Consider the following 25,000-nt stretch of genomic DNA (forward strand, 5'->3'; position numbering starts at 1 on the left):
AGTAGTAGTAGTAGTAGTAGTAGTAGTAGAAGCAGCAGCAGCAGCAGCAGCAGCGGAGAAAGAAGTTTAGTTATAATTGCAGGTGTATACACCAATCCCAGTGTTTGTGTTTGCGTTCGCATGTGTGCGTGTGTGTGCGTGTGTGTGCGTGTGTGTGCGTGTGTGTGTGCTTGCGTGTTTGTGTGTGTGTGTGTGGGCGTGTGCTAGCGTGCTGTGTGTGTGTGTCTGTGAGCGTGTGTATGAGCGTGTGTGTGCGTGTGTGTGTATGAGCGAGTGTGTGTGTGTGTGCACGCGTTTTCTTCTAGTTTGAGTTTTCATATATCTCACCAATAAAGAAAAGGTCAGTCTCCGACCACAAAGAGCCTTTTCAATATCAGTTAAGTAGTTATGTATGTATGTATGTATGTATGCATGCATGTATATATGTATGTATGTATATATGTATGTACGTATGTGAGTGTGTATGTATGTGTGTGTGCATGTGTGTGTATGTGCTTTCTTTTTCTCATTTTAATTTAGAGTTAATTATGACCGGTCACATGTTTAGTGGCAAATTTGCGAAGGAAAGCATTTTGTTTTAGCTATCATTCTTTAAATCTAAAGAAAGTCTTGTAGAATTTTAATGTCTTAGACACTTTGATCATTTGTAGCATATGAATTAAAGAGTTATATTCTCTTCTCAAGAACCGAAGTTCAGCCATATCGTACTCCAGGCAGGTCGGTACGTATCCTGTTGCTCCAATAATAATAGGTATAAAACAAACTCCTTAACAATGGTCCATAGACGTCTTCATTCTCTTGTATTCTTGGAACCAGAATGGTGTCCTGAGGCTAGCTAATTTCTACAACAGGACATATTTTCTTCCTGTGGTCCCTCACAAAGCTATATGGCAGTTTTGTTTCAATTTGGTAGCTGTATTAATTTTTAAATTCCACCAATATTCTTTTGAGCCATCGGTCTCAGTATATTCAACTACGTTTGTTGGTTTCTTTTTTGATATCCTATTCCAGACTGTTCTGGCTATCGCATTATGCCTCATGAGAAGATGTTATCCAGATGACAATCTCTTACAGTTGGCAATAACGTGGTTGATTCCCCAGTTTTAGTTTCGTACGGCCTACATTTGTTATCTGTCAATGTTTTCTGTCTTTTATGCTGCAGGTACTTAATGAGAATCTCTAGTTCTTGAATTGCATGGAGATAACCTTCAAAATGGGATATCATAAACTTGTCGGTATTCCATACCAAGCTTTTGATATGATTTTATTCTTTCCATGGATTGCATCTTTCGTGCCGAGTAGCCATGCACAACCTTCCCAGTGAACTGGTCCATTTTATTTTGTAACTCTGATAAATAGAATTTGTCATTGATCCTCGGAGAGAGATCTGCATCATCTCTTATTTCTCTCTCCTCAAATTTATTAGATGCTGTTTTCATGCCTTCAAGCTTGGACAAGATAGTAACTGGCTTCTTTCATTTGCTGCACATGTTGCTTCAGTACCACAATACGTGCTTCATATGACAACAGTAACGATTTAAGACCACGTCTATCATCCTTGCGTGGTAGGTATAGCCTGTCTATGCCTCCATTGATACTGAAGTTTTCAGTAGCACTGAGCAGCGTGCGAGTTCGTACATCTGTCTCGTTGAGCTCTTGTAGTGACCAGTTTAGAAGGCTAAATCCGGGCGTGAGGATAGGCACTGCAAAAAGTGTTGTGGGCGCTTGTAACAGAGACGACCATATCTTTTAAATTTCTTCAGCTAGTCATTCTTTGTCCCCTCCATATTGATGAGATACTTGTGACTTCCTCCAGAGCGTAAAGGCTGTAGTGTTAGGTCCTGAATATTTAGTGTCTTTAAGGCGGAGAGCTGGCAGAATCATTAGCACGCCGGGTAAAATGCTTTGCGACATTTCGTCCGTCTTTACGTTTTGAATTCAAATTCCGCAGAGGTCGATTTTTTGCTTTTCGGGGTCATAAGTACCAGCTGAGAACGAGGGGCAATGTAATTGACTTGCCCCAATCCCTGAAATTGCTGGCTTTGTGCCAAAATTTGGAATCACTATTTAGTGTTTTGGATGAGGGCAGGCGTTTTCTCTATTTTACCATCAAAAGCACACATTTGTTTTTAGAAAATCGGGTTATGAGATCCAGTTGCTTTTTGATGTGGTTAATCCATCTTCAGAGCATTAACAATGGAAAGATGTTACTGGATCCATTCCTATACCTGCCTTGTTTTGTGATCAGGTATGATAGGAGATTTCATGAGAGAACAAAGTGCAGTACTAACAAGTATACCTTTTTGAGTAGTGTTTAGTGTCAGATTTGATGTCTTCCTTGTTACCACTAAGAAGTAAGGAGGTGTACCAGTTTTTGGTTAAGTGGTGGATGGTATTACAAGTGGTGGTGGCGCTTTGGATAATTTCAGTGCCTTAATAATACGCTCATGTAGTATACTATCAAAGGATTTTTGGTAGTCCAGTCAGGTAAAAATCCCCTTCAATCATGACTGACCATGGGATTGCACCTAGAAAATTCCCCGCCGAGGCACAAGTCCGGGCAAGATCGTTTACGGAAAACCAGCAATCGCTCATGCATATCATGCCTCTCCTCTCCACGCTACCGATGTTATCCAAGGGAAATGCAAAGGGGCCGATACTATTTGGCACCAATGATCAGCTCATTTCTACAGCTGAGTGAACTGGAGGAACGTGAAATAAAGTGTCTTGCTCAAGAACACAACACACAGCTCAGTCCATAGTCAAGTTTCTGCGGCTTTTTATTGCTCTTTCCTGCGTCATCTTAATTAGTTTGGGCTCAATACAAGTCCATAATAGGGCCCCTGAAAGGGATCCTTATATATAGCCAAAGGAAATAACCCATTCATTTTCCTAAATTATTTGGTGAAAATGAAATTGAGTATGCTCATTTCTTAGTATTTGAACTGTTAGAGTTATTTTTGCAATTTATCCAGTACAATCCTAAAACAAGTAAATAGTATTTTCCTAAACAATAGATCCACTTACTTCGGTTAGTGACTTATTCACGAATATACCAACACTAGCGCTGCTGAGGGTAATATTCTCTGGGAACGCACAAAAGCCCTTATCAGAGTTATTTACTTTGAATTGTTATTATCTCATATCTGATTAGCCTATTATTACGTAACATGCTTCACGATTTTAGTATAATACCTTATTAGTATTTCCTCCTAAGTTCTATATACTCTGGGAACGCATTAAAACCCTTTTCGGGGCTACTTTATTTGAATTCTTACTATCGGGCAACTAATTTCATGTTAGTACATAACTGACTTCACAATTTGGGTATTCATAACTTATTGGGAATTCCGGAAAACAAGATCCTGTGTAAGACAGTTCGGTATTCTCTGTAAATACATAAAAAACCGTTTAAAGGGATACATACTTTGTATTGTTGTTATTGGATTAGTGAAACAATTATGAGAATGGAACTAAGGGATAAGCCCCGCTTTCCCGGGAATTACCGGGTATGTCAGCTAGTATATGTATATGTATACATCAGTTAATGTTTCTTATGACTAGTAATACTGGTGCTCACTAGCACCCTCCGTCACTTTAGTAACGACCATACTCGATGCCTTTCGGCTGCAAATGGCGAATAACCACCTTAATAATTCATAACTTTCCCTTCACCATTTTCGGAATTAGTCAATGTTTCCTATAACGTTCTCTATAAGACTGACAAGGTGAGTTAAGTTCTTTAACCCTCGGTAACGGAGCAATGGGTCATTGATGAAGATTAATCAAATCTGAAATCATCGATGATATATGACTCCATCTCGCTTGCCGTAGGGAGCTTCTCTCCGTTGTCAGTCATTAGAAAAGTGCTTTCAAGTGGCTAAGCGTTGCTTTGACTCTTATTTCTAGCAATGCTGATGCTGACTGGCACCCTCCTTTAGTGACAACTGTACTTGTTGCTTTTCAGTTGTAAATTGCGAATAACCACCTTAATATATATATATATATATATACACACACACATGCATGTATGTTATTATTTAATTTTATTTCAAGATTTCTCGCCAATAGAGAAAGAGCCGGTTTCTAACCTAGATCGAAGGTATTTTTGCATGTTTCTAACCCAGAACATGTATATGTGTATATGAGCAGTATTTAAAACCAGTGCATGTCCAAATTCTTATGTTTTGTTTTATGTATGTATTCTCATGCATATCTAGACATGCGCATATATACATAAATGATAAATTTCTGGAAAGTTTTACAAATTTTTACTGTTTCAGTAATGTCTTTGATCTGAAGTCTTCGATCTGCTTTCTCCTTTCTGGTTTTGAGAACCCAAATTTCTCAGGATTGGCGCTTATGGCAATGTAATTTTTTAATTTTGACCTGTCACCGACTTAGTAGCAAGGTTGAGAAGGAAAGTATCAGTAATTAACCGTCATCCTTTAAATCTTAGGAAGGTCTTACAGATTTTTATAGTCCCAGATATCGTGATTATTTGTAGAATATGAATTAAGGATTTACATCCTCTCCCTCAAGCTGCAAGTCCAGTTATACTTTGCTCCAGGCGGGTTGGTACGAATTCTGTTGCTCCAATAATAATGGGTATGAAGTTTAAAGTGTATCTTGGGTACTAATTTTGCGAAGTCCTTTTCAATGGTCCGTAGATGTCTTCTTTCTCTTGTATTTTTCAAACCACATTCGTGTAAAGAGGTAGCTGATTTCCACAACAGAACATGTCCTTTCTTTGTGGTTCTACAACAACAATATCTGGCTGGTTCTGTTTTAACTTGGTGGCTGTTTTAATTTTCAAGACCTACCAATATTCTTTTGAGCCATGGATCTCAATGTGGTCTACTTCGTTCGTAGGTATTCTCTTTTTCATTATCCTGTTCGAAACCGTTCTGGCTACCGTGTCATGCCTCCCGAGAAGATAATATATGGAAGACACTCTCTAACAATTGGCAATAATGTGGTTGATGTCTTCGGTCTTGATCTTGCACGGCCTTCATTTGTCTGTCAACGTTTTCTTAGCCTTTTAATGTTGTATGTACCTGGTAGGGATCTCTTGTTCTTAGATTGTATGGTTGTAGCTTTCAAAGTGGGATGTCATAAACTTGTCGGTACCCTATGCCAAGCTGTTGACATGATCGATCCCTTCCATGGTCTTTGTTTTACGTGTCAAGTACCCATATACTATCTTCTCAGTGAACTGGTTCATTTTTTTCTTCTGTTGTTCTGATAAGATTTTACCGATGCTCCTTGGGGAGAAATCTGTAGCAGTTCTTATTTCATATCTCCCTTCAAGTTCATTGTATGTATGTATGTATGTATGTATGTATGTATGTATGTATGTATATATGTATGTATGTATGTATATATGTATGTATGTATGTACGTATATATGTATGTATGTATGTATGTATGTATGTATGTATGTATGTATGTATGTATGTATGTGTGTGTGTGTATGTATGTGTGTGTATGTATGTATGAATGTATGTATGTGTACACACACACATACACGCACAAATGTATATATATATATATATAAATCTGTATCACACTCAACGACGCAAATATGTCACAAAGCCAAATTAACTGCAGTATTCGTCTTATGGACTTACTGTGTTAAAGATGCTTAAAAATATATCAGTAATGGCGATAATCGTCCAGCAATGGTGGTGAGAATGTTAGATGCCCATTTCAGCATTATTTGGCTGGCAATATACATATATACACACTACAGATACATGTGTGCGTGTATCTGTCTATAACTCCCCTATATTAAATCTCACAATACCAATAATATCTATATATATGCTGCTGCTGTTGCTTCTCCTGCTTCTCCCCCTCCTCCTCCTCCTCCTCCTCCTCCTCCTCCTCCTCCTACTACTACTACTACTACTACTACTACTACTACTACTACTACTACTACTACATGTCTCTTACTATAACTAACCTTCAAGTAACGAACTCTGATATTCTGCACACGTTTTCGTCAGCATGACCATCACGATCACCATCACCACGGCACTGCTGACCATCACGACCGCCATCATGACAGCTACTTCTCTTTGGAAGACGATAGCAACAACAGCCTGAACATCAGCAAATCCATGTATCAAATCCACTCACAAGGCTTTGGTTGGCCCGAGGCTATGGTAGAAGACACTTGCCCAAGGTGTCATGCAGTGGGATTGAACCCGGGAAACTTCTTACCACACAATCACTCTTGCATCTATATTTCCCCCCTCTCAAATGATGATAAGCAAAGTCGACCCCGACGGTATTTGAACTCAGAGCGTAAAGTCGGAATAAATGTCGCTAAGCATTTTGTTCGGCGCGGTGACGATTCTGCCAGCTTGCCAAGAAACAACAGTATGATTGTGTTTGTTGAGAGCCATAAAGCGCCTCCTCCGTCTTAATACAAGTCTGATACAGTGTAAAGAAATGGTTCGTAGTTGTGGAAATCGTAGTTGTGTACAGCAGACGTTAACATCATACTGTGTTTAGATATTAATGGAAAAGAAAACATCAATGCCGAAGTCTGGAGACATTTCATAGCTTTGGATTTATAGCTGTAATTATTAGTAGGTATTTGGACAAAACACAGATCCACACAAACAGTAATATCCATGGCTGCACATTGACGCATATACATCCATATATTATTGCTATTAGAGCAACAAGATACATACGAACACGTATGGGGCAAAGTATGGCTGAACTTCGGATGTTGGGGATTGAACACAAATCCTTAATTCATGCAAATGATCACGAGGTCTGAGACTATAAAAACCTGCAAGATCTTTTTAAGATTTAAAGGATGATGGTTGAAACAAGATGCTTTCCTTCATAACCTTGCTACCAAGTCGGTGGCTGGTCAAAGAGAAAGAGAAGAACGAACATACATAAATGCATATATACTCAACTGATGCCTAGATTCTAGTGAAAAAAAAAATGAACCTTTTGTTTCTGGGTTCGAAACCAGATCCTATTCTATAAATGGGATATTTGAAAATTAAACCCAGAGTACACGGAGGCACGATCTTTCTCTCTCTGTCCTCTCTCTCTTTCTGTTCTCTCTCTTTCTGTTCTCTCTCTTTCTGTTCTCTCTCTTTCTGTTCTCTCTCTTTCTGTTCTCTCTCTCTCTCTCTCTCTCTCTCTCTCTCTGTGTCCTCTCTCTTTCCCCTTCTCTCTGTCCCCCTTTCTCTGTCCCTTTCTCTCTCGGTCCCCTTCTCTCTGTGTCTCCCGCTCCTTCTCTCTCTGCCTCTCAAGCTCTCCTCATCCCCACAAGCACACACAGACTTATATGGGTATATGTTCATATACACGCAGCTATGCTTAGCACATATACTTGTAATTACACAAACACTCACATACATACAGTGGAAGTCGCTTATTGTTATTACACTGCAGCAAAGTCCATCCACTGATTTTGGTGACAAGAGTCAGTTAACATTACTCACGGTTATAATAAGCAGCGTTCGATACACGTTTGTCTACATTCGTATATATGTTTAAACGGTAATTCAGAAGCGTGAAGTAACACTTACTGTAGATTCATACTGTGACCAATGACGGTGGATACTAAGTTTTAATGAATAAATCAACCATATTATGTGAACTGCGTACTACTTTACCCCCTTTTTACATCATAGACACACACACACACATACACACACACACGTACATATACATATATACACACATGATATATATATATATATATATATATATGTATATACCTGTACATATGCTGCTGCTGTTGCTACTACTACTACTACTACTACTACTACTACTACTACTGCTGCTGCTGCTGCTGCTGCTGCTGCTGCTGCTATTCTCTTACTACGACTAACCTTCAAGCAACGACCTCTGACATTCTGCACACATTGTCTCCTTTCCCGATAGCAGCAGCAGCAGCAACAGCGGCATACACAAGAAACAAGATTAACAGCATCATTATTATTACCATCATACCTCACCATCACCACCACCATCATCATCATCATCATCATCATCATCATCATCTTCCTCCTCTCCTCCTCCCCCTCCTCCCCTCCCCCTCCTCCTTCCCCTCCTCCTCCTCCTCATCATCATCATTACCATCATCATCATCATCATCATCATCATCATCATAATCATCATCACCATCATCATCATCACCATCATCATCGTCACCATCATCGTCATTATTATCATCACCATCATCATCATCATCGTCAACATTACATCGCCATCATCATCATCATCATCATCATCATCATTTTAAAATACAATCCCCCCCTCCTCCCATCCAAATTGCCGCACAAAACATCCGTATAAACATAACCACCAGCACAACAACGACGATCATCACCACTACTATCCCCCCCACCGCCACCACCACCACCACTGCCGCTGCCGCCGACGCCGCCACAACCACCGTCATCACTATTTCTATCATTATCGTCATCATCATCTTCCTCATTATTATCCTCCTTATAATCATCATCGTAATCACTATCATGATCATCATCGCCATCAACACGATTATTGTTATTATTATTATTATTATTATTATTATTATTATTATTATTGTTATTATTATTATTATTACTATTATTATAAACAAGCATGTAAAACACAAAGAAACAATAGAAAACAACATCACTATCACTAACAACAACAACAACAACAACAATACACAGAGCAAAATACATGAAAAAAAAAAGCTAACGGAAAAGAAAGAGAAGATGGTGATGGTGGTGGTGGTGGTGGTGATGATGGTCGAAAAGGAGAGTCAAGGAAAAGACCCCATGCCATTCACTACACATACTCTATATTCATTAAAGCTGTAATTTCACGTAGAAAAACGAACAGAGCACTCCAACAAAATGGCCTCCAGTAGACACTCTTCTACAAGACGCCATCTTTAATGGCTGCCAAATTTCCACTGTCAAGACAAATTTCTTTGGAAAGCATTTACAGAAAGGAAGAATGAAGATAATTCCTTAAAATGCACCATTCCACGTTGCGAGGCTTAGAGGTAATGGTATTGGTGTTACGCATAAAACACTCGCACACACAGACACATACGCGCAATCATACACACACGCACACACACACACACCCACCCACACACACAAAATCACACCCACACCCACAAACACAGGCACACATGCAATCACACATACACAATCACACACAATTGCACACACAATTGCACACACAATTGCACACATACACACGCATATATGCATATGCGTACATATACATCCATACATACTTTACAAATAATCACATAAACTCACATACATATTATCATATATATATATATATATATATATATATATATATATATATATATATATATATATGTATGTATGTATGTATGCATGTATATATACAACACTATTAAAATGTGTTCATATACAATATTGCATACATAAGTACGCACATTACCAACATCTATCTTTTCAATAATATATGCATAACTACTTTTCATGTATGCACACTAACATAAATATATACACACATAAATATATGGATGGTGAATGTTTGTGTCTAAAAACGGGGGAAAGTACTCAATACATAAGTAGCATGTGTATATTTTATTAGTTTCTGCTTTTAATAATACATACATACAGCAATACTTACTTAACTATAGGCAATATATATGAGTCTATATAAACACGTACACATATATGTGTGTGTGCGTGTATTATATGTAAATGTATGTGGGTACATACATGCATGGAATATTTTTGTGAGGATCTATATTTTGTGAATATATTTACATGTGTGTGTGTGTGAGTGTGTATGTATATACGTAGATATATGCACATTCACTTACATATCTTTATATATATTTATATTCATATATATATACGTATATAACTATTTATATGTGTATATATTATGTATATGTCTAGGTGTGTAAGTATATATATATGTGTGTGTGCGTAGACATGTGTATATATAAATGTATACACACACGCACGCATACATATACATACATACATTTGTATGTATACGTATAAGTGTATGTATACTCTCATATATATATGTACATACATCTCTCTCTCTCTATCTCTATTTATTAAACTACCTACCTACCTACCTACCTACCTACCTACCTTTATACTAACAAACCTACCTATCTATTTTAATCCATCCATACATATATTCACTCACACATATTTATATATATATATATATATATATATATATATATATATATATATATATATATATATATGATGTCTATAAATACATATATATGTATGTATATACACACACACACACATATATGCATGCATAGACACATACATATTACTTCATAGGATGGAGTGTAGTCAATTTATGTCAAATCCGAACGAAACCGTTATTTTATGAACTCATGTAGGATGAAAAGCAGTTTCAAGATCGCATTATTTGACATCCAGTAAGGGATTCAATGCAACATTCCATCTAACTCCGTAATATACCGATTCTACCAATCACCAATAATAATAATAATAATAATAATAATAATAATAATAATAATAATAATAATAATAATAATAATGATAATAATAAAGAACTCGGAAGCCGTGTCCTGTCAAAAAATTTACTCTGAACAAAAAGACCCGTCTCCTAATGTTATCGTTAATGGTTTAATGACAACAAGCTTAAACTTACGCCGAATTGGTCATCACTCGGGACAACAAGGGCCGCGTTATCCAGTAGGGAACCAGATTGATGATGAAAAGTCTGCAACTGGAACAAACTCTCAAAATGATGATCCATGATAATCGCTGCTCTAGAACTGTAGTGACGCACCAAAAACACCACCTAAAGCAAAATGCATAAAATGGACTACTGAGGACTATAGAGGTGTTTTGAAAGTTTTTTATACAACCCATCTAAATCCAAACAATAACCTCATTGTACAAACATACATTTCATGGAGAGGTTTAGTAGACAATGAAGAATGTAGATATTATAGATGCAAATAAATTAAGTAATGTAGGTAGAGATATCATTTAGAACAAAAGATTGACTGACGCTGAAATTGACCAAGATAGGACACAAATATCTCATGGTGGATCAAATGAAAACCGCAACAATGTAGAGGAAATAAGTAACAGAAGCACATCAGTAAATCAGCTTCTCAACGCGGTCGCTAAACAAAGAATAACGAAGGAAAGAGAAGTGGGAAAAAAGGCGAACGTAGACCTACCTCAAGAAAACCAGAATAGATATGGCAGAATTTGAGGTGTATAATAGAGAAAAAGGTTACGGAAGCAAAAGAAAACATTATGAGAGAACTCAGCAAGATTGAGTTTATTGATATGATTAACAGAAAACCGCTAAAATCATAATATATAACATTGCTCTTAGGCAGGTCTTAAGAAATAAGGGAAATGATATTACAACCTTAAATAATCCCATCTATTCCACTGCTGAAGTAATAACAGCCTAACTAGTAGGCATTAAGACGGCAAAGAAAAAAGCCCAAACATGTCAACAAACCTCCTAAGTGGAAAGTAGCTAAAGAAAAAGAGATTGAATCTCTGCGGGCGGATAAATCAGTTCTCGATGAACTTGTTAGAAGAGTAAATATCAAGACGGGAAAAGCTAGAAAAATCAAGCAAAAATATGAAGTCAAAGATTTTATAAACCTCCCGGCAACTAAGGAACAGCGTATACAGTTGAAAGTCTAACAGCTTAGAAGGTATGATAAATGAATCAAATTTTATCGACAAAACAAAATATTCAAGACAGATGCAAAGAAATTTTATGGGGAAATTGACAAAAGTAAGTTAGAGATAAAGAAACAACCCAAGATTGAGGAAGTGGAAGAGTTCTGGAAAAAGAAATGGATCAACAAAAAAGAGTTTAATGCTGAAGCTTACTGAATAAAACGTCACAAAGAGAGACTAGATGAACTTGAAGAATAGAAATGGAAAGCAATAAGAATAGAAGAGCTAAGGGATGTTCTTAGAAAGTCTCACAAATGGAAAACTCCAGGACTGGATTAGATCCCTAATTTATGGTTGAATTGTTTGATAGAAGTACACGAAAATCTCATTGTATCTCTAAACTGATATCATTCTGAACTCAGAGCGACTGAAAAACTACTTACCTACGACCACAAACCGAGGACACAAAAAAAAAAACTAAAGAATTAACGACTAATAACATGTCTGTACACCACCAACAAGATCCTCACACCCACAATAACTGAAAGAATGTACGTTTTCCTTGAACAAAACTTTCCACATGTTCAAAAATTGCTCATAAATAAAATGATTGTAGATAATTCCCGGAACAAAAACAAGACATGGCATGGATAGACTATAGAAAGTGTTTGACAGTTCCTCACATGAATAGACTACAGGAAAGCTTTTTTGATAGTGTCGCACATAAATGGATACTCAAGGTCCTTAAGCCATTAACACACTAGCACTTCTAATAGCCCAATACAGTTTTAACATCATAAGCTAGAATCCTACGGAACTCCAACACCTGGATAGGAAGACAAGAACACTATTAAGGTTCAAGAACGTGCAGATGTAGGCAGACGTAGATCGTCTGTACTTACCTAGAAGCAGTGGGGGAAGAGGAATGATGCAATTAGAACTGTGCTATAAGACCTGCACTACTGGAATGAACAGGTACTTATCTAGTACAGAGGACTGGATGCTGCGATTTGTGTGCGAACATGAAAGCAGCAAAAAGTCACATTCTATTGTGAAGGAAGCTTATAAATTCGAAAGGGAACTTGGCGCAAACCCTGAATTAGATGAGGAGCCTGAAACCATTGCAAGCGAAACGAATCAAGCAGACTGTAAAAAAGAACGGGCAGAAACAAATTGAGAAGTGGTGGAGCCAGAAGCCCCTGCATAGACAATGTATTCTCCGAAACCAAAATGTTGTAGACCAAGCAACAATCCATCAGTGACTGAGGAGTCCAGGCTAACGTTCTCCAAAACGGTACTGACCCTAAATGCAAATTCTGCGACACATGTGACGAAAAAGTAGACCATCACATTTCGGGATGTCCTGTGCTGATACCAAACGAATGGAAGAATCGTCAAGACAGGGTAGGATAGTATTTACATTGTAAAATTTGTAAACACTACACAATAGGCACTCCTGGTTACTGGTACGAACATCACCATGAACAAGTCGCTGAAGGTAAAAATGTCACCACCCTCTGGGATTTTTCAGTCAACACTTACAGAACGATCAAGACTATGTCTAATCTACCAGACATAATTATTAAAGACAGGGAGAAATACTTGCAGAGTAATAAATGTAGAGCTCCCACTAATAAAAACATATCTGTAAAGGAATTTGACAAACTTAGTAAATATAATTGAAATAGAAAAGATGTGCATTAATTGAAATACAAAAGATGTGCATTAATTGAAATACAAAAGAATTGTATTTGAAATACACTAGATGTGCATTAAAGCAAAAACTGTTCCTGTTATTGTAGGTGCCTTAAATATGATAAAAGGGGATGCCAGAAATATTTAGCCAACATCTCAAGAGAACCATGTCTGAAGGAAATCCAAAAGATTGTGCTGACAAGTACATCCTTAGAAAAACCCTATCAATTTAAATGTTTGTGTTGTACTATATGGAAACATTTTTCTACTGTCCCCGCCACTTACCTTCACCAGGCTTTCGGTTATATTTCAACATCTCTTAACTTTCACTTTCCCTTTGGGCGCTGGGTGTGCCCCGGCAAGTGATTGCATCAAACATGCAGATTAAAAGTAAAAACCAGTGATAATTATAATAATGATTTCGAATTTTAGCACAAGGCCAGCAAGTTCGGGGGAAGGGATAAGTCGATGATATCGACCCCCAGTGTTCAGCTGGTACTTATTTTATAGACCCCGAAAGGATGAAAGGTAAAGTTGACCTTCGTGGAACTTGAACTCAGAATGTAAATTCAGACGAAATGACGCTAAGCATTTTGCCCGGTGTGCTAACGATTCTGCCAGCTCACCACCTTCTTGATGATGATGATAATACATTACTACTACTACTACTACTACTACTACTACTACTACTACTACTACTACTACTACTACTACTACTACTAATAATAATAATAATAATAATGATAATGATAATAATAATAAGAATGCCCCAGACTTGCCCAAAACCACTACAAGTTGTGGCGAAACGATGAGGTAGCGAAAGTGCTACCTTGGAAGCTGTGCGAAAAGTGGGGGCTAGAGAGAGGCAAGACGTGGCATGAGCACAAACCGCAGAGAGTGGCGGAGTCGGAGACTAGCAAAATCCTCTATGGCTTCCCAATTCAAACAGATCAGGTGCTAGAGCATAACAGACCGGGCCTAGTGGTGGTGGACAAGGTACATCACATTTGATATTTAGTTGATGTTGCATGCCTCATTGACCCACAAATAGTCAAGAAGGGAGGTGAAAAATAGATAAATACAACCCTCTTAAGTACGAAATAGCCCGCTAGGCATTTTGCCCGGTGTACTAACGATTCTACCAAATAATAATAATAATAATAATAATAATAATGATAATAATAATAATAATAATAATAATAATAATAATAATAATAAGAAGAAGAAGAAGAAGAAGAAGAAACGATTGATAAATACGGAGACCTGAGAATTGAGATCGCCAAGATGTGGCAGCTACGAGAGTCAAACATAAAGGTTGTCTCTGTAGTCATCAGAACATTGGGTTCAATACCATCCAACGTGAAGAAACATCTGTAAACTTTAGAAATATCCTACAACCAAGGTGTAGTGCAAAAATCGGCTTTACTTGGAACTACATGCATATTGCGTAAAGTACTGTCTGTCTGAGGTCCTTTTTGGGACTTGACAGACAGTACGAATCCCCGGTAGACACAATATCTTCAAGTAACATCACGATATTGGATACTGTGTGACGTCTTAAATAATAACAAGAACAAGAACAACAAGAACAACAAGAACAAGAACAACAACAACAACAACAACAATAATAATAATAATAATAATAATAATAATAATAATAATTAACCATAGTTACCTTTGATAGAAACATTATTTCGATCTCCTGGAGGTTTGGGTTTGTTTCTTATAATTTTCAATAAGGGACCTCCTGGAACGCATTGGACGTCTAACAGGAGAGGCGTAAATAAGTATTATTTTGGGATCTAATTGTTTTTCATTTTGTATTTATATTTAACTAAAAATAGCTTCCTGTCACAGAATCCTCTTTACTTTAAAAGACAAAATAAACGCGGAAAATAAAACAAAAAATAATAGCAAGGCAAATTCAATTTCACCATAAGATCAACAAACTTTTACACAAAAGAACAATGATATTTTAAGTTAAAACCATTAATCTGAACTATTTTAAAGATTACTACCGCCGAAAACATCAACAACACCAATGCAATCTCATGTTTACTTCTCTCTTTGGCTAGCAACGCTAGCCATAAAGAAAAGAGTGTCCATGAACGACCAAGCCTTTCTTGATATGTTGAGAGATATTCCTTTATTGGTCGGGATAGGGCTTGTGGGACCGTTGTTTGTTTAAAACAAAGGATGAGATGAGAAAGAAAGGTGAGTTGCTGTATCATCTCTCAACTTACAAACTCGTGATGTAAAAGCTAGAATGATGTAACACGAGGGTCAGGATGAAGGATATTGTCTTTGACGTTGACCTTTACCTCATTACCACTTCGTGGTAGAGTACATACTGGGCCAGAGCGCTGAAGTGACCAGAAACGACATGTGGTCTGAAGGGTCCAGTATGGTCTCATATAATTCCCCAGAAAACCCAGCTGCTACACGTGTGATTGTATGATCTCTTTGAGAGCTTTTGTTCCCTGAAGCGTTTGGAAGGCAGAGAAAGAGAGAAATGGAAAAAAGCAGCGCCAGCAATTGAAGATTCCAGAAACAGTTGCTGCCAGAAATTCCCAGGTGCACCATTGAATACAGATTGAAGCATAGCATAAGAAATTCATACGTTTTTCAGAACTCGCAGCCGACCACATACATATCAGCTAAGCTTACCTTCAGTTGTTGCTCTAAGAGATCACGGAAAGCACCCCGTGTTAATTTTAGAGATGTAAAGGGATGTGGCCTTCCTCCTTGTTCGCACTTTAATAACGACCGAAAGGAAAAAGGTGCTTTTCTTGTTCCCATATTTTCCCTGTTCTTGTTCTCTCCTCTCTGTAGCTAGCAATCCTAGCGAGAGAAGTGCTAGCACCACTTGTGTTGCTCAAAATAAGCCATTCTTGCGAGAATGAGAACACGGAGAGTAAATAGATATAGAAAATTGCTTTTCAACCTTCTAAAACCAAACAAATATAGTAGCAGTAGAAACACTGCGGTTGATTTGATCGACTTTATCTCCTTTCCATAAATCTGTGACACACTTTCTATGTTGAAAGTTATTATCATTATTTTCTTTTCTAGACACTAGTCATTTGCTCTGACTAAACATCTGTGAATTTTATAAAGATATGATGTGAAAAATGTGTATGAGACGAATAGGAAGAATGGCGAAATGGCATTGATTAGATGCCAGCCTTAAGTTTTCTAGAAAGATAATAGTTTCACAGACAAACGTGCAGTCAATCCTTTTACTCTAGTCACACTCTTGAGATAAGAGATTTTGATAACAGGAAATTAAATACAAGAGGTTATGTTCAATGGTTGATCAGTTGACTCCCCAAAGAGAGGAAGAAACAGAGAGCCAGAGATCGAGAGAAATAGAAAATGAGACAGAGATAGATGGATAGCCAGATAGATAGATAGAGGGAGAAAGAGTGTGTGTTTGTGTGTGTGTTAAAATATGGCACTTAAAGAAAACTATTCAACATTATCAGATTGTATTGTTGTGAATGTGAAACAGGTAATATAAGAGATCCAGTCTTTATTTACACGATGGCGGTTGTGTAAGCATATACTTAATATGTATGTCCACAAACACACAAACACAAGAAGTTATACAAACATACATATATATTTATACGTGTATATATTTGTATGCATGTGTGTGTATACATATATATATATGCATATATATATATATATATATATATATATATATATATATATATATATATATATATATATATATACATTTATGTATGATGTATGTATGTATGTATGTATGTATGTATGTATGTATATATTTACATTACAAGAGAGTCATTCTGGCAATAATAACACATTCCTTGCTGTAGTTCAATATATTATGATGAATTAATTTAATGAATTAAGCAATAAGAAGTGAACGCCAACCAACGCACTCTGAGCACCGAGGTCAATGTAATCGATTCACTCCCTTACCCAAAATTGCTGGTTTTGTGCCAAAGTTTGAAACCATTAGCAGCAGCCGCCGCACTAGTAGTAATATTCATAGTCATGGTCTGTGAGTTATATCTATTAAATTGGCGTCTGTTAGATGTAGCTATAATTGATCCGATATTAGATGTAGCTGAATAGGATAATTTAAGTGTGGGAAAGTTTAAAACTGAGTTGTACTTATGCTGTGGTTGGAAATTGGATTTAACGATGGCAAAAATTTGCTTAAGCGGGCCCCTAACATTTAAAGTAGGTTGTGTCAATTTTGGGGAGTAAATAGGAAAATTCATAATCTTCAATTTTGGTAGTAATTTATTGTTGCCTTTTAACATATAAAACAAAATTCTGGAAAGAAAAACAATTTTAACTGTGTCTTAACTACATCAATATGAGTTTGAAATTTATATGTTTTGAGAATTTTGAACATAATTGGTTTTCACCAGCATCTTTCTGTTTCAGGTTTCATATATATTATAATACATTCCAATATACTATTCGAAAGTAGTCAAAGTCTTCACATCGTCCTTTCTGTTGTTTCTTTTCATCAGTTACCTGCTGACTGCTTGAGCTTTGATGTAACCATCTCGCTTCTCATAACTATAAACATGACTCGCAGCTTCAGTGGCCATTTTAACACATCTCTCAACACTTTGTATGTGTGATGGCCATTTTGATACTATCATTGGTGTATCTTTAAAGCTTTTGAGATTCTTACTAGTTAAGGATGTTGTCAATGGTTGTTCCAAGACCCCAGAAGTCAAATGAACCAAGCATTGACATTTAATTGGGCAACATTTTTTTGACTAAATGAGCAGTCTCTCAACTGGTCATCTTCAAATGATGTACCTCTAGGAATGGTTTCTATAGCCTCAGTTCAAAGATTTGAACAGTGGCTGGAAAGCATTGCTTGCAACACTGCTTCTGATCGAGCATAACTTGCGGACTTCCTCACCACGGGTAACACGATATCCTTCACCAACTTATTTTGTGTTCTTACAAGTTGCAAGTGAAAGAAAAGGTGACTGGGATCATCAATCCATTTTGGATTTAGTTTAATATCAAACCAGTTGGGAAGATAGACATCAACTATAAATTCAACAATTTGACAAAAGAGAATCTGTAACAGCGTTTTGTTTGTTGTCAGTCATTGCTTTCACCACACCTTAAGGAACCATTTTTAGGAAGGCTTGTTACAGGTAATGAGAAGTGAATACTTTACCAAAACGTTAAACGCCGCCGATCGTGGATCAGTCGAGTAGGAAGACCTGTTCAACAACCAAGTGGAAGACTGCCTTTCTTTCTTTCTTTCTTTCTTTCTTTCTTTCTTTCTTTCTTTCTTTCTTTCTTTCTTTCTTTCTTTCTTTTTTTCTTTCTTTCTTTCTTTCTTGTCCTAATATTCCTTTTCTAGCATCCCTACTTCCTCTCTCCCCCTCTCTCTCTCGTCTTCTCACACTTAATTGAAGACTTTCTCCCTTCATTCCCCTATTCACTCTCTCTCCCTTTCTCTCATCCTCCTTTTCTTCTATCTGCTTCCCACAAGTGACCCCTGACTGTTCTCTATTTTCTGCCTTTTCGCCATCGGACGCCTAGCGTGTTGGTCAACTTTTTCTCCTCTCTTACTAATTCTGTTCCTATTTCCATTTCAGGATTTCTTCCAGGCTTAATCCATCACTCTCGTGTTTGGCCGAAAGGCTTTATTTATTGTCTTCGTTTATCGCTTCAAATTACATTTGTTTACTTTCGTACGTCCACCCTTTATTGTCTTGCTTGCTCGAGCCCCAATTCTACACAAATCTTGCGGATGCCGCCGATATACGGAGTTCCCGGTCTTAACGTTAAAGGCACGAAATAGAGTATTAGTACTTTAGGTCGATAACTGAGAAAGAATTAGGACCCTTGTGTCTGTACTACGTGCACGTTTTGTAGTATTTAATACATTTTTATTTTATATATACGGGGACGTAAACACACCAGCGTCGGTTGTCAAGCGATGTTGGGGACAAACACAGACACACACACACACACACACACACACACACACACACACACGTATATATATATATACATACGACGGGCTTCTTCCAGTTTCCGTCTTCCAAATCCACTCACAAGGCTTTGGTCGGCCCGAAGCTATAGTAGAGGGCCCTTGCCCAAGGTGCCACGCAGCGGGACTGAAACCGGAACCACGTGGTTGGTAAGCAAGCTACTTACCACACAGCCACTCATATATATTAGAGGGAAAAGGAGGAAAAAAGTCGCCAACAGTCCATGTGTAGTTACATTTTGGAATACATGTGTATATATATATATAAAGAAAAAGATGAAAAAACACAGAAAATTTGTTTTACAGGATTTAAGAGTATCTTAGAGCCACGATAATAAAGAAGATATACAATATTATGCAAGATAAGATTTTGTTCTTTCAACATAGTTGAAGGAAGGCCCGGTTTGATAGTGCTCATCAAGCTGAGAGTTGAAAAAAAATATATTGCTGGTGGTGGTGGTGGGGGTTGTATATTGCTAGGGGAGATAATTTTCACTCATTAATTTTGCAGTATAGGGGAGGTAAATCTGAAATCTTTATTTTTTTGCTTTTTTGTTTTCTCTATTTTATTCTGGCTTATATCTTACGTTAGGTGGCGTAAGACCTTTATTTTTAATATAGGTTCATATTTAATTCTGGTTTATATTTTTGGATAAATGAGGCTTCTTTATTCAGTCTTACTTGCGTTGAGGTCCAGAAGGCAAGTTGATAAAATGGGAAAATTACGAATTGTGATTGTAATCGTTCTGCACATTCGACTGAGGTATATTTGGCGATATTGTGGGGAGGAAATTTGTTATCTGTGGACCGTAAATCTCTTTTGAATCGAATTTCCTGTCGAACCAATATAGTTTTGATGGCAGCCCGAGCATCTGATAATGCGAATGTGGTTTTGGGAGGCGCAAGTGAAGTTAGATTTGATTTTGAATATTTGCCCTTGTCTGAAATGGAATTTCAATCCTTCCAACAGATAGGGACATGTTCCGCAATTAGGGTGACCACACTTTGCGACTCCTGCGTCCGTTGTTCTAGAGAATAGTTTGGTATTGGTGAGAATCTTCTTCAATGTCTTCGGTTGTTTACTGATTGTATATATATATATATATATATATATATATATATATATATATATATACATATATATATATATATATACATATACATATATATATATATATATATATATATTTCGTATGTGTATTTCGTGTGCAAGATTATTGATGTGGATACGTGTGGTGAAAGAAATACAATTAAACCTTGGGAGAGGCATTATGCCGGTAATAAACACACGCACTGGTTCAGTCCTTTATTAATTTATATAGTTTTTTGTTAAATTATTTCATTGCACTCTTGCAATCTCTTCAGTAACTTGTCTCTCCACTTCCATTTATTTTGAATATATGATCTGGCGTTGTTTTGGCGTTGTTTCGAAACTGTTTGGTATGAGCATGTGAGTGTGTGCAAGCTCGTATGTGTGCACGCTCATATGTGTGCACGCACTTATGTGTTCGTGCTTATATGTAAGTATGTGCGTCCATATGTGTGTTTGTAACAATTTCGTTTATATCAGATCAGATAGAGACTTTTTAATTAATTTATTTACGTTCATATTCCGCATCATATGTGTGAACAACACATGCAACCATGGGCAATTGTAAGGCCCTCATCTACGTGTATTTGGTGTTTAAAATTGGTTGCGTTTCAGTTATGAGGACCGACTCCTGTATTTGTTAATTCTGTCCAGTACACCACCATGTTGTTCTTTGGCATGCTGGTAGAGCACCGAGGTTTGTTTTTGATTATTATAGTCCCTCCAATGTTCGTTTACACGCTCAGCCAAACTTCTTGCCGTCTCACCTATGTATGTGGTGTTTCTGTTTTTACACTCACCATCCATACAGCTTATTTTGTAGACTACATTTCTGGCTTTGCAGTTGGCACCAGGACTATTTTTGCACACAATGCAACTCTCCTCAACACACCTTGTTCTTCTGAAGGGATATGTTTTACATATTATTGATCTAATTGATCTCCTTGGTTTTTCTATAACATTTATCCTCAACTTGGTACTTTTGAGGATTTTTCGAAATCTGCGGGCCAGTTCTCCGTGTGGCGTGGCGTCCACAAACATTACTCCCTGGAACTTGTCTTTTTGTTTGTTTTGTTACTAATCCTTTGAACGTAAATAAATTAATTAAAAAGTCTCTATCTGATCTGATATAAACGAAATTGTTACAAACACACATATGGACGCACATACTTACATATAAGCACGAACACATAAGTGCGTGCACACATATGAGCGTGCACACATACGAGCTTGCACACACTTACATGCTCATACCAAACAGTTTCGAAACAACGCCAAAACAACGCCAGATCATATATTCAAAATAAATGGAAGTGGAGAGACAAGTTACTGAAGAGATTGCAAGAGTGCAATGAAATAATTTAACAAAAACTATATAAATTAATAAAGGACTGAACCAGTGCGTGTGTTTATTACCGGCATAATGCCTCTCCCAAGGTTTAATTGTATATATATATATATATATATATATATATATATATATATATATATATATATATATATATATATATATATATATATATATATATATATATATGTATATATATATATATATATATATATATATATATATATATATATATATATATATATATATATGTATATATATATATATATATATATATATATATATATATATATATATATATATATAATATATGCGCAGGTGTGGCTGTGGGGTAAGAAGCTTGGCGAGCTGGCAGAAACGTTTACGCGCCTGGTGAAATGCTTAGCGGTATTTCGACTGCCGTTACGTTCTGAGTTCAAATTCCGCCGAGGTCGACTTTGCCTTTCATCCTTTCGGGGTTGAAAAATTAAGTACCGGTTACGCACTGGGGTCGATGTAATCGACTTAACCCATTTGTCTGTCCTTGTTTGTCCTCTCTATGTTTAGCCACTTGTGGGCAATAAAGAAATAAGAAATAAGTAATAAGAAGCTTGCTTCCTAACAACATTGTTTCAGGTTCAGTCCCACTGCGTGGCACATTGGGCAAGTGTCATCTGGTATAGCCTCGGGCCGGCCAAAGCCTTGTGAGTGGATTTGGTAGACGGAAACTGAAAGAAGCCCGTCGTATCTATCTATCTATCTATCTATCTATCTATCTATCTATCTATCTATCTATCTATCTATTGTAGGTATCTGTCTTTGTCCCCCAACCATCTCTTGACAACCGATGCTGGTGTGTTTACATCCCTGTTACCTAGCGGTTCGCAAATATGGCCGATAGAATAAGTACTAGGCTTACAAAGAATAAGTCCTGGGTTGATTTCTTCGGCTAAAATCCTTTAAGGTGGTGCTCTAGCATGGCTACAGTCAAATGACTGAAACAAGTAAAAGAATATATATGTATGTATGATGTACATATGTCTCATGTATGTATATATCTACATATATATGTATGTGTATGCGTGTTCGATTTTACCTATATATATATATATATATATATATATATATATATAAACACACACATTGTGTATGTGTGTATTGTTCTCCGGTGCAAATATATGTGTATATGCAATCAAATGTGCGTATGTTAATTGGTGAATATTCTTTATAGTAAATATAATAAATTTCCAATGAGTTTTTGCTTCAGCCATGTTAGTATTCAGGTGTGTCTGTGACATACATATATTCATCTGCGTGTTCATTTATAGTCCTGTGTGTACGTATGCGAACACTCGCAAAATGGAAGTCCTATTGAATTATTTCTGTTAATTTACAATATTCTAATATTCTTTTAATATGTCATGTCCGTATGCAAGACAGACCAGAAGTTTGGAGTATTAGACTGATTAAAATCGGCCACGAAGATCTGTTCCATCAGTTCGGTCTGAGAAATGTAATGGCCAAAGAGACAGGACATGAAACTATGTTATCTGAAACTATAACCTCACAAAGTGCATGTGAATGTGTGTGTTCGTGCGTATGTGTGTGTGTGTGGGTGTGTGCATATATATATATATATATATATATATATATATATATATATATATATATATATATATATATATATAATGTATGTTTATACATATACATAAATACGTACGTTCATAAACACACACACACACATGTATATATATTCGTACTTACATGAATAGACAAGCATACACAAACAGAGAGATAAACGTAGAAGCATTCAGACAGACCGAGATACAGACACACAGGCTGGCACCGAGAACATACGGAAGATGTAGAGAGCGTGTAGTGGAAAGGATGATGGAAGAAATCCGAAAAAGAAAAAGAAAAACATGAAAGAAAAGAATCGAAAAGAATGGTAATGAAACGAAAGAAAGAAAAAAAAAGATACGAAACAACACAAAACAAAACAGAGCAAAAAAGATTAAAGAGAAAATATACAAGACAGAAAGAAAAGAAGAAAGGAAGACGGAAAGAAGCAAAGATAGAAAGGAAGAAAGGAGATGGAAAACAAAATGGCGAACAAAAATGAAAAGGAAAGAGGAAACGAAATCTCAGTTGTATTACGGTTAAAAGCTTTAACTCTGTTTAACATTCAAGATTACCTACATCATTTGTTTCCATTAAAGTCGCAAACAAGTTGTGAGTATATTATAGAGCAGAGATAAATAGCTGTTGTTATGGCGGACGGCCCGAAGGGTGTTGCAGTTTTAAGAATCCAGTTATCTGTGCTACGTATGCTTTAATTGGATCCTGACTAGGTGTAATGAATCTAGGAGAAAACCATACGTAAAGATCTGAACGTTCGAAGATCTATCTATCTATCTATCTATCTATCTATCTATCTATCTATCTATCTATCAGTTCATGTTCCTTCTCTTTCATCCCCCACCTGCCTCTCTCTTTATATATCAGAGAGGAAGCTAGGTATATGCAACTATACATACATACTTAAATACGCACACGCGCGTGCACACATACACACACACACACACACACACTCACGCACACACACACGCACGCACGCACACACACACACAAACACACACACACAAACACACATACACACGCACACACACGCACACACACATACACACTTATATAGACATATGTACTTATGTATCAACACAAAATGATAGAACGCTCTAATATATATATGGTATATATGGATATATACATATATATATATGTATATATATATATATATATATATATATATATATATATATATATATATATATATAGAGAGAGAGAGAGAGAGAGAGAGAGAGAGAAACGAAAAAGGAAAAGCGAATGATTATCAGGAATATGGAGAGAACTGCGTGAGAGAATTAGAAATATATGGAAAAGTAAGTAAAAAAGAAAGACGAGAGGGAAAGAAGAAGAAGAAGAAGAAAGAAAGAAAGAAAGAAAGAAATAAAGAAAGAAAGAAAGAAAGAAAGAAAGAAGTAAAAGGAAGAAAAGAAGAAAAAGAATGGAAAAAACCTGTGGCAAACTCTCTTGTTCTTATTCTTTTGCTTCTTTCATTGGTTGCTGTACAAAACAAGCTACGGAAACATGGCTGATATGAGACGATACTTAAAATGAAGAAACAACAAAACTTCCATGGCCGC

Source organism: Octopus bimaculoides, chromosome 20 (assembly GCF_046866305.1).
Source record: "Octopus bimaculoides isolate indiv1 chromosome 20, ASM4686630v1, whole genome shotgun sequence".
Taxonomy (NCBI): Eukaryota; Metazoa; Mollusca; class Cephalopoda; order Octopoda; family Octopodidae; genus Octopus; species Octopus bimaculoides.